Here is a 12937-nt window from a genome sequence, read left to right as displayed (position 1 = left end):
AGCAAGGAGTTGAATATGTCTGCGAGGGTATTTTGAGTTCGGTATTCCGATCCGAACAGTTCATTCTTATTTTCAATTTCTTTAAAACGTTTATTATCATCATTTCCGTATCTGGCACACAATCAAGATAAATCGCTGGCAATTGTGGCTATTTTGCATTTATTTTATGGACAAGTCGCCGCAACGGCGCACTTATTGATTTTGTTATCATTTTTTCTAAAAAAAAAATAAATAAATAAAAGTACATAAGTGAAATGGTATTTGAACGTTTGCCATTTTGTTGCTGCTGCAGCGCGGCTGCCTTTCAATACAAGTTATTTACAAAAATAAAAGAAAAATACGTTAGCTGCCACAAGCTCAAATAAAAATTGCAAATATTTTGCATTGCCCGCCGGAGTCGCGTGTGCTCTATAGATTTAAATATTTAATTCAGCCTGAGGCATGCAGCAAATGCCTTACTTATTCAAGCAAAATCCAATTTATTAATAATGTCAATATGCAGGGCGCATTGTCAAAAGGAAAATAACCGCGAGAAAAAGAGAAAAAAAAACGAATTAATGAATAGGCAAACGAGCTGGCCTTCAAATAATTATGGCTTTAATTGTTATTTTCCTTTGACAATTCTGTGCATTTACCGAAAACTCATACCATAAGGAAAATCAATAAACTTGTATTCGGTGTAGGGTAAACATATTGGCCAGAAAATGACATACCTAATTGAAAAGCATTAACAGCCTAGCGTGTCGCTTCATTGTTATACCCTTGTTGAGGGTAGTCTAATTTCGTTGTGAAATTCGTAACGCATAGAACATCTTCGACTCCATAAAATATATGCATGTATGTGTGTCAGTTTCTGCGCGAGCTATTCTTCCAGTTTTAAATCTATCATTTTCAGACTATGCATAGGGACGTCTTCCTGATGCAGGCAGTGTACTATATATATCCGGCCGGATCGGACCAAATTATCATATATCTCTCATAGGAACGCTCGGTCGAAAAGTAAGCAAAATATTCTGTTTTCTCAGATATTTTCAACACGCTCAAAATTTACAAGCCTACTATTTCCACATATCTGCAAAAGGTAAATGTCTGCAGGGATATTTAACCTTAGACAAAATATTAAAATTAGACAAATCTGATTCTAGAGTCTAAAACATATTCTTAATCGATATCAACGGTTGAGTGGATTATTATAATATGTTAAAAGAAGTATCAATAAATTTAATAAATATTGATTTTCGCCTGATAAGTAAATATGGAGCACAAGTTGCTTTAATTACAATTGACAGGAGCATATTTCCATTTTCCCAGAGCTCGTTAAAAGTTGTGCATAAATTATACAATTGTGAACTCTAGTTATGTGAACTATTATATTATACTATTGTGAACAATAGTTCTGTGAACTACTCTTAACACTTATAATTAGTTTGAAATTTTTAAATAGGTTTCGGTATAATCAACTGTTTATTTAGAGAAAAGCTGCTTAAATTAAATTGGCTGAATGTAAATTACAGCAAAAATGAAATGAACGAACAATTTCTAAGGCAACGCTCTAATTTGCATATAAAACCATGTGAAATTTCGTGTGCCAGCCAGGCAGCCAGCAGAGCTGAACCGACCCGACCCGACCCGACACGGCCCGGCCAGCCATTCTGTGCAATTTTCACAATTACCCATACGCAGCGTACGCCCGCAAAGGTCATTACTTTACCTTGCGCGCCTGCGACTGCGTCGGCGACTGCGTCGGCGACTGCGACTGCGAGTGTGGTGGAAAACTACAAGTTGGCTAAAACACGAATAATTTCCATAAGCTACAAAATTTATGCTAAAATAAGCGTCACATAAAATGCAAATAGTTATTATTACACTTTTTCTAGCTGGCCCTGGACCCACAGAGAGAACGGACCAGCTGCAGGCTTTTCACTCTCTCTCCCATCTGTATATAGCTTGTATTTAGTCTCGTTTCGCTGCGTTCATCATAATTAAGTTATAGCCCAGAACATCTTGGGCACAGCCCTGGCTGTTCTTTTAGGTACATAGAATGTGTTACGACGTGAGATTTTGTTGATACTAATGTTAATAATGCTTCGTGAGATACACATCTGGCGCATATCTGCAACGATTTGCAGCACGAGCATATGAGGATGCTGCCTGCCACTACCTCTACCTTAATGTTTAATGATATGAATACATCAGCTTGCCATATGACCGACTGTGAGTTTTTTGGGAAATAATGAACATTGCTGTGCGTATTAATTACTGCAGTAATTAACAAACGACAACAACAACAACGACAAGGACAAGGACAACTGTGTGGCCAATAATTTGCGCAGTTCGTTCATCGTGCAATTTATTATTTGTCATCTGTTATTATGTCATTAAGAGGTTTTTTATTGCTGTACATTTTTAATTATCATTTGATCATATTTTCTTTTTTTTCGCCCAACTACGAGCATTGTGTTCATTTTAATGTTGTTTTACACAGCAATTAAGTTGTCGAGGCGAGCCAGCTGTTGCCAATGGAATTGGAATTGAATGACCCATCAATTTGAATTGGAAATGGCGCAGTAATTGAGATAGCCTCATCAGGGGGGAAAGTACGCTATTATTAACTAGCGATCAGCCATATCCGATTTTGAAGTGCCCCCAAAGTGGTCTACTCCAAAGTCCTCTTAATTTGGTTCTACACCATATCATTATTGCCTTTTTATACCCTGAACCCATTGAAAATGGGCAAAAAGGGTATTATGTATTTGTGCAAATGTTTGTAACAGGCAGAAGGAAGCATCTCCGACCCCATAAAGAATATTTAATCTTGATCAGCATCAACAGTCGGAGTCGTCCGTCCGTCCGTCTATATGAACACAAGGATCTCAAAACCTATAAGAGCTAGAAATTTTAGCTGTAGGTCCTCCTAGTCCATGCACAGATCGACTTTGTTTCCGATATTCCTTAACTTGCCCCATTTCTAAGTAATCGATAAAAATCGATATCGAAATTCTGTTTTTTGAGCAATTTTGTTAAATAATATGAGCTAGATTCAACAAACTTGACATGTAGCTTCTAGATAGTATATATATATACATATATCAAGTGTCTTTCATTTTATACCTATCGCCTGTTGGAAGAAGAGGATTCAGGGTATCCGCTAGTCGGGAGCGCCCGACTAGAACCTCTTACTTGTTATATACTACATTTCATCATGTCTCATTCGATTTAATGTTTTATTGTTGCAAGCTGAATTCATGGACTTCCCACAAATATAATTGGAACATTTTATATTTACAACTTATTTGATCGGCTCTTGTTTGACTTTATTCGCTTTACGTGTATTAAATTTCATTGGTTTGCTTAAATTGCCGCGAGCCCTCGGTAAATCACATGCCACATGCTTCAATTATACATTAATAAAACTTATTAGGAGATAAAAAAATTAATATACAAAAAAATATATAAAAGTAACTAACTGGCGTATCGCATGTAAAAACTCAATTGTATAAAAAATATGGCGCATAAATCAAAAAGGGAAAACCAAAGGAAAGTTAACTGTGCTGCAGAAAAAAACATGATTCATTTAAATGAAATTGTTGAAATTTCAACAAGGTACATGTGTGCTTTTCACAATTTTAATTAATAAAACTATTTTAACAATAATATATGTAATTGATAAATATATTAATAGGCCTTAATTTTGTATACATAATTAAGCAAAATAGTTTTAGCAGGTAATATTAATTTATAATGGAATATATGTATGAATGTCGAAAGTTATAAAGAAAATGTTGAAAAATATATATTTATCACATTTTTAAATATAAATATATATGTATGTATATATATGTATATTTTTTTTGGAAGTCAACAACTTTCAGCCTTTGTGGTTCCGCTCGAAATCGATTTTTGCGTTCATTAATATTAAATTATGCGGGTCCACAAAGTGCCCCGGCTAATATCAGAAGCATTAAAACAATTTACAGCTTTTTTTCTGGCAAATGTCAAGGCCCAAAAAACACATGCTTATACATAATTAATAAACGTGGCAGGCAATGTTTGTGGACTCAACCGTGAGATTCATAAAATGTGGCTCATATCAGCACATTAAAAACAAATTTCTTCCAATGCGATTCGACTACTTTGACAATACAATTTTCGCATAATGTTTTGCAAATTTAACTTTGGCATAGAAGGAGAAAAAAAAAAAAAATCGAAATAAACATGTCAACACGCAAAAGAAGTTGATTTTAATTTTAACATCGCATGTCAAACTTCTTGCCTTGGCTTTGGCTTGGCAATTTGCGTTGCCTACTTTTGTGCGCCTCTGAGCTTTATTCCATTCGAAATAAATCAAAGGCAGTTTTACTCTTTCGGCTGCCTTAGTTCAACGTTCGACTTTTTTAATGGCCACAAATCACGTGTCGGGGCTATTTCATAATGGCGCGTGTGCCAGCCCCGATAAGGAAATGTGTGCATGGAACATGGCCTGGGATGGCTGCTCTTTTTCCGGCTCCTTTGACTCCGGGCGTTTTCGACAAAAGTTTGCCAAGTGTGATAAGTGACCGCCTAATGGCACATTTGATTGTTTATGAAATGCATTTAGTGTGCCCCCCAAAAAATGATAAGATTCGAGCTCATTAATGCCTACCTTGCGGCAGGTAATCAACTTGTTTTTGCATAAGTTCAAGGCAAACACAATTTGCTTCAATTTGTTCGGCTGTCTTTCGTGCAAACGTCAGAATTTAAGCAGATCCATCAAAAATGTCTGCCAATAACTTAAAATAAAGTCGGAAAACAATACACCAAAAATAAATATAAAAAAATATATATATATACGCACGTTTAAGAGCATTTGTGTTCCTTAAAACTCTTTAGCTTCAATTTCGCCGAATTTGGTGTCCTTTATTTCGACAGAAATTGTGATTCTTATACCCTGTGCTCAGTGGAAATTATATAAAGTATATTTTAGGCAACAATTGCCTTGTAGATCTAGCCAAGTCCGTCCGTCTTTTCATCTGTCCGCTTGCAGAGACTCAAATACTCTTACTCGCCGTGTAATCCCGAAAGAGTGTTTCGACATGAAGGTTCCTTTGCTCCATATTCAGAAGGAAAAAGAATTGATAAGGGAATTCATTGCGAAGATTGCGCATTTGGGAACATTCCCAAATACCTTATTGTCAGACAAGCAAAGTAATATAAAAGAAACAAAAAAAAACACAGTACAGCGTGAAAGGTTTGCGCTCTGAAGCGGTTGGCCAAGTCAACTGGTTGTCAAATTTTAGCTGCGCCCTTGTGCAATTACCATAATGATGTCAGGCAGCGCACAAATCAAGCAGCGTCGTTTATTACAAGTGCGAGAACTTAATTAAAATGCCGAAACAAAGCCGGGTTCGAGGAGGCAGCGGGGGCAAGCGTGGAGAAAAGGGAAAGTGCGGCCCATAAACTATGCACAATGCCAAGTGAAAGTGCCGCTAGTGATGGCTGCTGCTACTCAAGGACTTCCGCTCCTGCTGCTGCTATGGCACACACACACATACACACACACACACACACATAAACAGCAAAGGGGGGGAGGCGTAACTCGGTTGACTTTTATGATTGCTTGCTGGCATTGGCTGGCGCAAATAAAATGGAAAGTTGGCATCGTCGGTACGCTGTGCTGAACACCAATGCGTCTCTTCACGCCGTCTCAAATCCCAACTCAATTTGAGTAATTTTGCAGTGAATCCTTTTGTCCGCGGTTAGTGTGCGACTGCGGTGCCAGGCAACCATCCCACTCCTATCATCGTCCTGGCGATCTACATGGGGCGGGCAACGGCATTGTCCAAGCTCGCAAGTTACTGGCTTTTGGTTATTGGTCGTCTGGTGGTTTAGCGGTCTGGTGGTCTGCCTTTGTTAATTTGGTTCACAGGCCACACACACGTATGCACACACACGGCAGCACACTATTACAACAATTTGCGCACACACCCATGGCCACATATCCGCACACAGACATGCAACGCAGTTGGGCCACAATGCTTTTGGCAAACGCATTTGGCACATTTGCTTCATTTACTGCGTCGTTTGCCGCATTTTAATTGCTTCTGCTTACACACACACACAGGCACACACCCTAAATGGCAGAAGGACATCGCACACACACACACACACACGCGCTCGCTCACAAAGTTTGTCAATCTGCAATTTGAATGCGCGGCATCATCGGCGTCCGTTTCCTGCCCGTTCGCATGCGTCTGTTTGACTCATAAAGCTGCGCGCCATTAAATGAAATGAGTTTCTGACGAAATTATCTTCTTGAATGCGAGTTGACGCAATGCCAGGCAGGCAGTCGGGCAGGCAAAAAACAAAAAGAACAGCAGGAAAAATCTCCTCTCTCGTTCGATTTTAATGTTTAATGATCAATTTTGGTTGCATACGCACATATTCCGCATACCTATACGCGGCCACGCCTACAAACACGAGCAGCTAAGCACATGTGATGGGGGCACGTTGGGCGCCACAAATTGTTTCATAACTCAGTTAGCTAAGCAGCATACTGCCTGAGGCGCCAGCTGAAAGTTTAATTAAATTGCTTACTAAATCAAATCAAATGAGCAGCTTGCGACAAGGATTACTAGAACGTGTACCCAGGCACCAGGTAGCAGCTCGAGGTAGCGCCGTGTCCTTCTTATCGCCGCCAGGTGCTTAATCCGCTTGACTGGCAGCGCTTGCATCGCTCGCAAGTGGCATTAAAACAAATTACAATTAATTAAAGTCTCACTTCTCATTGACGACGACTCTTGCCAGCAGCTGCATTTGTAGTTACAATTTTATTTTTTTTTTGCCATTTTTGCATCTCGTTTTGCGCTGAGAAGCTGGATTTGTATGAAAATCTGTGAATACGCTTTCAGCTCTGCTTAAAAAAATAGAAAATAGAAAAAGAGTATAATTATCTTAACCATGAGAAAGATAAAACGATTAACGTCTAGTTAATCCCCTGGCAGACCACTCATCAATGTGTTTAGTGCCCGATTTTTAATGCGATTTTCAAAAGACCACGAATTATGGTGAATAGTTAAATCTATTAAAAAAAACCCCATATTAATAGAGAGAAATATGTAAAAGAATTGCAGGCATATCTATTTCATTATTCCAAATTAATTAAGTTAACTTTTTAATGAAACAGCTTCATTTTATCTGAATATTGTATATCAATTCCATGCGAATAGACTAATTGCATTAACCATATATAACGAAATGGATCAAATGGCATTAAATTGTATAACAAAACTTTAATACCCTTTGCAAAAGGAAGCATTTTAAATTTGCATTTGTGCGCTGCCAAGCAGAGAAATAAATACAAAACAACATTTTAAAGCAGTTAGCAAAGTAAAACCCTTAAACAAGTCGCAACCACTTAAAGCGCTTAAAACCAAAAACTTTTAATTTGTTTAAAAAAATAATTAAAAAATCGTGAGCCCAAAGACTTTTCACAATGAACTGCCGTATCCTTATGGTGCTTGCATAATCTAGAGTCGAAGAGTCGAAAAGGCGAACTCCTCGTCCTTCATTCTGATGCCTTTCGTCGCCTCGTGTCTCCTTTTATCACGGACTCTCGACTGTTTACGCGCTTACTTTGATTTATTGAATTTATTGTTGAACAACTCATTTGATAAATGATAAAAGTTTTTATTTGACTATGGTAATTAAAAAATATATTTTAATCGCCTTTTATGTGTCGCTGTGTGTCTCTTCAGTCGATTGGCTGACGAAGAAGGCTTTTCCAATTTATATTTCTAGGCTGAACTGAACTTTTATAGAAGTTTCTTGAAAATGATAGCAGCAAAGTAATCCAGCAAAAATGAAATGAATACATATACAAATTTTATGAATAAAATGAAACTCACTCTTCTTTAATTACTCAATAAAGTTCGTTTTCTTGTTGAGTAACTCATTAAAATATTTAAAATGTATTAAAAGAATGATTAAAACTGAAATATGGGTTGATGATTAAATAATTAACTCTTGCCAACAATAATCAAAAATGTAATGGCTTCACGATGCAATACAAAGAATTATTAAAAAAAAAACATTCATCGTTCAACTGACCAGACATAACTTTTTATAATTATCGCTCTCACATCTTCTCCTCCTGCTCTTAATTCTGGTAAAACATATTTCTATTTAATGCCAATGCGATTTTGTCTCTTCATTTATATTGCTTTGTATTAATTCGTATTTTTTATATAATCCTTAGTAATCTCTATAATCCATATAATCCCCTAAAATATTATATAGTTTGGCGGACTCAATTATATATGATAGAAACGTAAGTATTAATTGAAATAGTTATATAACTATTAATTAATATGATTTATTTTGTGTATAGGTGCTTCCCTTGAAAAAAAAAAACAAAATGTATATAACCAGTTAACAAACGGAACTTCTGTTGACATGGCCTGAACAACATTTTCACCTTTACAATTAACTTTTTCCGCCTCTGCTTGCGCAGCAATGCGAATCCATGACCCGAATATTCACCGATATTCAATATTATCATCGCTTGGCAAAAACAGAAAAAAAAACGAACATAATACACACAAATTGCCCAGCTGTTATGGCACTCGGTTGCGTAACTTCGCCGGCCCCAAATGGAATTCACATTTAAAATGCCTGGCCCGAAAATCAATTTAAATGCGAGGACTTCCGCTCTCCCGCTGCTGCTCCTGCTCCTGCTCCCGCTGCTGCCTGGCCTAAGCCTGCTTAAGCGATTTGCTAATAATAGCCAAAAGCCGTAAGCTTTCCCGCCAACGATTTGTAGCCAATATGTTGTGTGAGAAGAAAGGGGCTGGCTAAGGCGGAAAACGGCTCTCATTAAATATGCCCAGATATTTGTGTGTATGTGTGTGTGGGTGCCGCCCACTTCCTCATGTTAACAGCAAGCAATTACAAATGTTATGCGTAACTGTATCTTCGGTTCGGCATGTTTCAGATCCAACTGTTAGATCTGCGTAATCTATTATGCCGCTGAAAGTGGTAATTCCGGTCAGTAAATAACGCGCAACGGCCAATGCCAGAAACAGTCCTGGGCTGCCCGGCTCAAAGGCGTCGATTCGATTTTAAGCCACATCGTCGCGACGTCGCGTCGTGGCAAAAGTCAGCGAAAGGCCCACCGAAGGACGCGATATACAGACAACAATAACGGGCCCCAGGCTCAACCGTCTATAAGTCCTGTGTTAAAAGCCATAAATCCATTGGGGCCCTGCTTACATATGCGCCATTTCACACCGTTACCGTTAGACGCACACGCAAACATTTGCATATGCACACATACATATAAATGTACATGTATGTAGGTGTACTAAGCGGCCGCCCCGCCCCGCCCCGCCCCCAGAGCGCACGCAACTACAGTCAGCTATCGATAGAAGTGGCGTGCACCTTTCAGCCAAATTGCTTTCCGCTCGATTTTATATTTTTTCACAAGCAACATTTTATCAGCATTCAATTTTCTTCTCTTTTTTTTCACATGCAACAAAATTATGCAACATTTTCAAGCCTGATTAAATCGTATACAACGTGTACGCAATTTTTTTTTTAAGCCCGAAATAATATTGTTAAATTGCAATTTAATTAATTGTGATACTTAGTACGAGTATTCAATCATAAAATTGTTTATTATGCATGTTCAAAGCTGATTAAAGCGAAAATGAATTTCAAAAGTTGAATGAGAGTAAAATCAAATGAAATATGAATTCAAGCAGCATTCAAAATGTTGCATATTTTAATATTCCCATTCAATTCGAACAAAACAAATAATATTTTAAATACATTTGTTTCGAATACGGAAATCAACAATAAAATACTACTAAAGTTTATTAAAGTTTGTAATAAACTGGAAAGGGTATTAAACGGGAATCACATCTAATTTTCCGTTTTTAGCTTGGGATGCCGAATACTCAAGCCACAAGGTAATTTTAAGGCTTATAAAATGAATAATAGATAGATTATAATATCGACTTGGAATTTTTTTATTACTTTTTAAGGTCGATGAGGTTTTCCCTATCTAGCTCAATCCTAAATACATGCTATATATATGTAAACTATTATCAAGATATTTTGCATGGAAGCAAATTGTTAGAAAGATAGAGGCGGTTATATCTAACTTAGATTTTATAAGTTATCTATAAAGTCGATGATCTTTCCTTATCTAATTAAATCCTAAATACATGCCAATCTTCGATCTCAGATATATGTAAGCCATTATATATTAATGAGAGCAAATAGAGTATTTAAATAAGTAATAATATAATTTACATTTGTAAATGAATAATGTTAAAGTTATTTACGTAAACTACAAGCCGAACTCGGAAAGCATGGACATATATCAGGCCTACGCACAACCTCTCGAGAACTATTAATGTCTGTGGCCAAAACACACACAACAAAAGGCCACGTTAACAGTTTTGACAGTTTTCAATTTGGCTAGCAGACAAATTAAAAATGGTTCGAGAACGACAACGACGACAAAACGTCGCCAGCTGCGGCTTCAAAAGCCAACGAAACACGCGAAAATAACAATTGATGGGGCCTAGAAGGTGGCAGGGGTCGAAGGGGGGGAATGGTGGGTGGTAGGCAGGGCAGACAAGCAGAACCTGCTCACTGGTAAAACCATATAACGAATATTTGTCAATTTTGTCGTTGTTAGCTGCCCAAAACAGTGTCTGGCCCGGCTCTGGGGTCGACTTCGTGGGAGACTCTTTGACTCGTGGTTCGAGGGTCTCGGACCCGTCTGTGCCGCCAACAGACGCTGAAGCCCAACCAATTCGTGCGTTTTGTTCGGCTGCCATTGAAGTAGTTTTGGCTGCTGATTAGAATCGCACACGCACACAACACGCACACATATGGCACACACACACACACACACACACACACTGGGGAGTACCCGGAATGTTTTGTGCGAGGTGCACATCGTAAACATAAAAGTGAAACGGCAAAAGTAGTGACAGCGACACATAAATACGTTTACATATACTACCAACGAATGCTCGCTTTTTATTATTATTTAATATTTCTGGCATTTTATGAAATTTTAGTTAAACACGCACACACACATGGACATGGAGCAGCGCCAATTGGGATGTTTTTTGCGTACAGCTGCGACGTCTTTCATTTGTTTTCACTCATGTCTCCAGGTCCCCATGACATTATCGGGCACGCATGTGTCAACTGCCGACGCCAGTGTCGCTGCTGACGACAAACAGGACGAGGACGAGGACGGGAACGAAAGACGAGGACGAGGACGAAGGAAGAGGACGGCGACGGGGACGGCGACGACGTCAGCGACATTCACAAATATACAAAAAGGTATAATAATAAAAACCAATAAAAATGACAAATAAAAAGATTTATGTTATTTATATAAATGTTTGTGTGTGTGCCGGCTTGTGTGTATGTGTGTGTGTGTGTGTGTGTAGCAACCATTCTTTTCTCTACTTTAATAACGTTTTTTGTACATTTCAAGCAAACACTTATGCATATTCCTGCGTGACACTTGCCTTTGTTCTTTTTAAATGTTACATATAAATACAAAGACAGAGTTAGTTATTTGACATATATGAATAAAATTAAGCCATTTCCTATTTGTAGAACATTTTAATCTACCCGTACTACTTGTCTTTGACTCTACGTGTCAACTTATATTGGCCATGGATATTTGAAAATGAGTTTAAATTAATTACAATAATTAAGATTAATAAAGAACTTTAATAAAAGCTTACCGCAACCTTTCTTTCATTTTACATTTAATCCGAATATTACATCCAATAGAAATGGGCGTGCGAAAACAGAAAACCTTTGACCCCCGTTATTTAATCAACTTTCTAGGTCTTACTTTTTGGGATGCGGACAAATCTTTTTATATACATAAGCACAATTTAAATCAACTCAAGCTTTAAGACGTGAAAAAATTAAGCCATTTTGCTGGGATATAACTTCATTGAGTTGAAGCCTTGTGAATTTTAGCTGTTTTGGCAGTGTTTATAAGTCTACATAGTCTATATAAGTCATTAGTCTATAAGTCTCGACTACTTTACTATTAAGCCGTGTTGTTGTCTCGAAAACTCAGAGAATATGTATTACCACACATAAATTCTAGTTTTTATGACCCTTACACGGCCGCCAGCCCCTTTTTGCTATTTTTTGGTAGAACTGACAATTTGGACATAAAATTATATATATATATATACGTACCTTCTGATGTTTAATTAGAACTTGAACTTGAACTAGAAACTAATCTATCTCAAAATTTAGTAAAATTGGGAAGAATGTGAAGAATCGAAGTAAACTTAAGAATCAGATTACTTCGAACTTGACCTATTTGTGGGAAAGTCAAAATTAGATTATGCTGTCAATTTCTATATGGAAACAATACATTTAATTGCCTTTATGATTTATGCAACAAGTACAAACAAATAATATATTATACACATTAACATTTGCTTCCAAGCATTCCATTTAAAGAGTTACTTTGCGATGTGTGTTCTGAGATAAGGAAAACAACAAGAAAATTAAAATGTATGAAGCAAATGTTTTTTCAACATGTGCGCTCTCGGAAGCGCAGAGACCGAAACAACAAATAATGAATGGGGACAATATGCAAATGCGATTGTGTAGCATACTTCTCTGCGCGCAAAAGCTGAATGTGGCAATAAGCTTCGGGGAAACGGTAGCACCTGAATCTGATAATTATATAAACTGCCCGAAACAGAGTTTTCAATGGCACAAAAAAGAATGTCTAAAGTCGGGAAAATTGCTGGCTTAAATATAAGTACCATATATAGGAAGAACACACAATATGATTGCATGATTATTAAGGAGGGCTAAAAACCGGAGTTGGAGCGAACCAGTTTAACTTTAACTTTAAGTCAAACCAGTTTTCAAAAAAACAGCTAAGCCGTAAAAC

The sequence above is a fragment of the Drosophila montana genome, unplaced genomic scaffold (genome assembly GCF_035044405.1).
Source record: "Drosophila montana isolate Dmon_TW-CO22-7 unplaced genomic scaffold, ASM3504440v1 contig_3733_1, whole genome shotgun sequence".
NCBI lineage: Eukaryota > Metazoa > Arthropoda > Insecta > Diptera > Drosophilidae > Drosophila > Drosophila montana.
The sequence above is the reverse complement of the archived record's forward strand: the minus strand, read 5'-3'. Positions refer to the sequence as shown.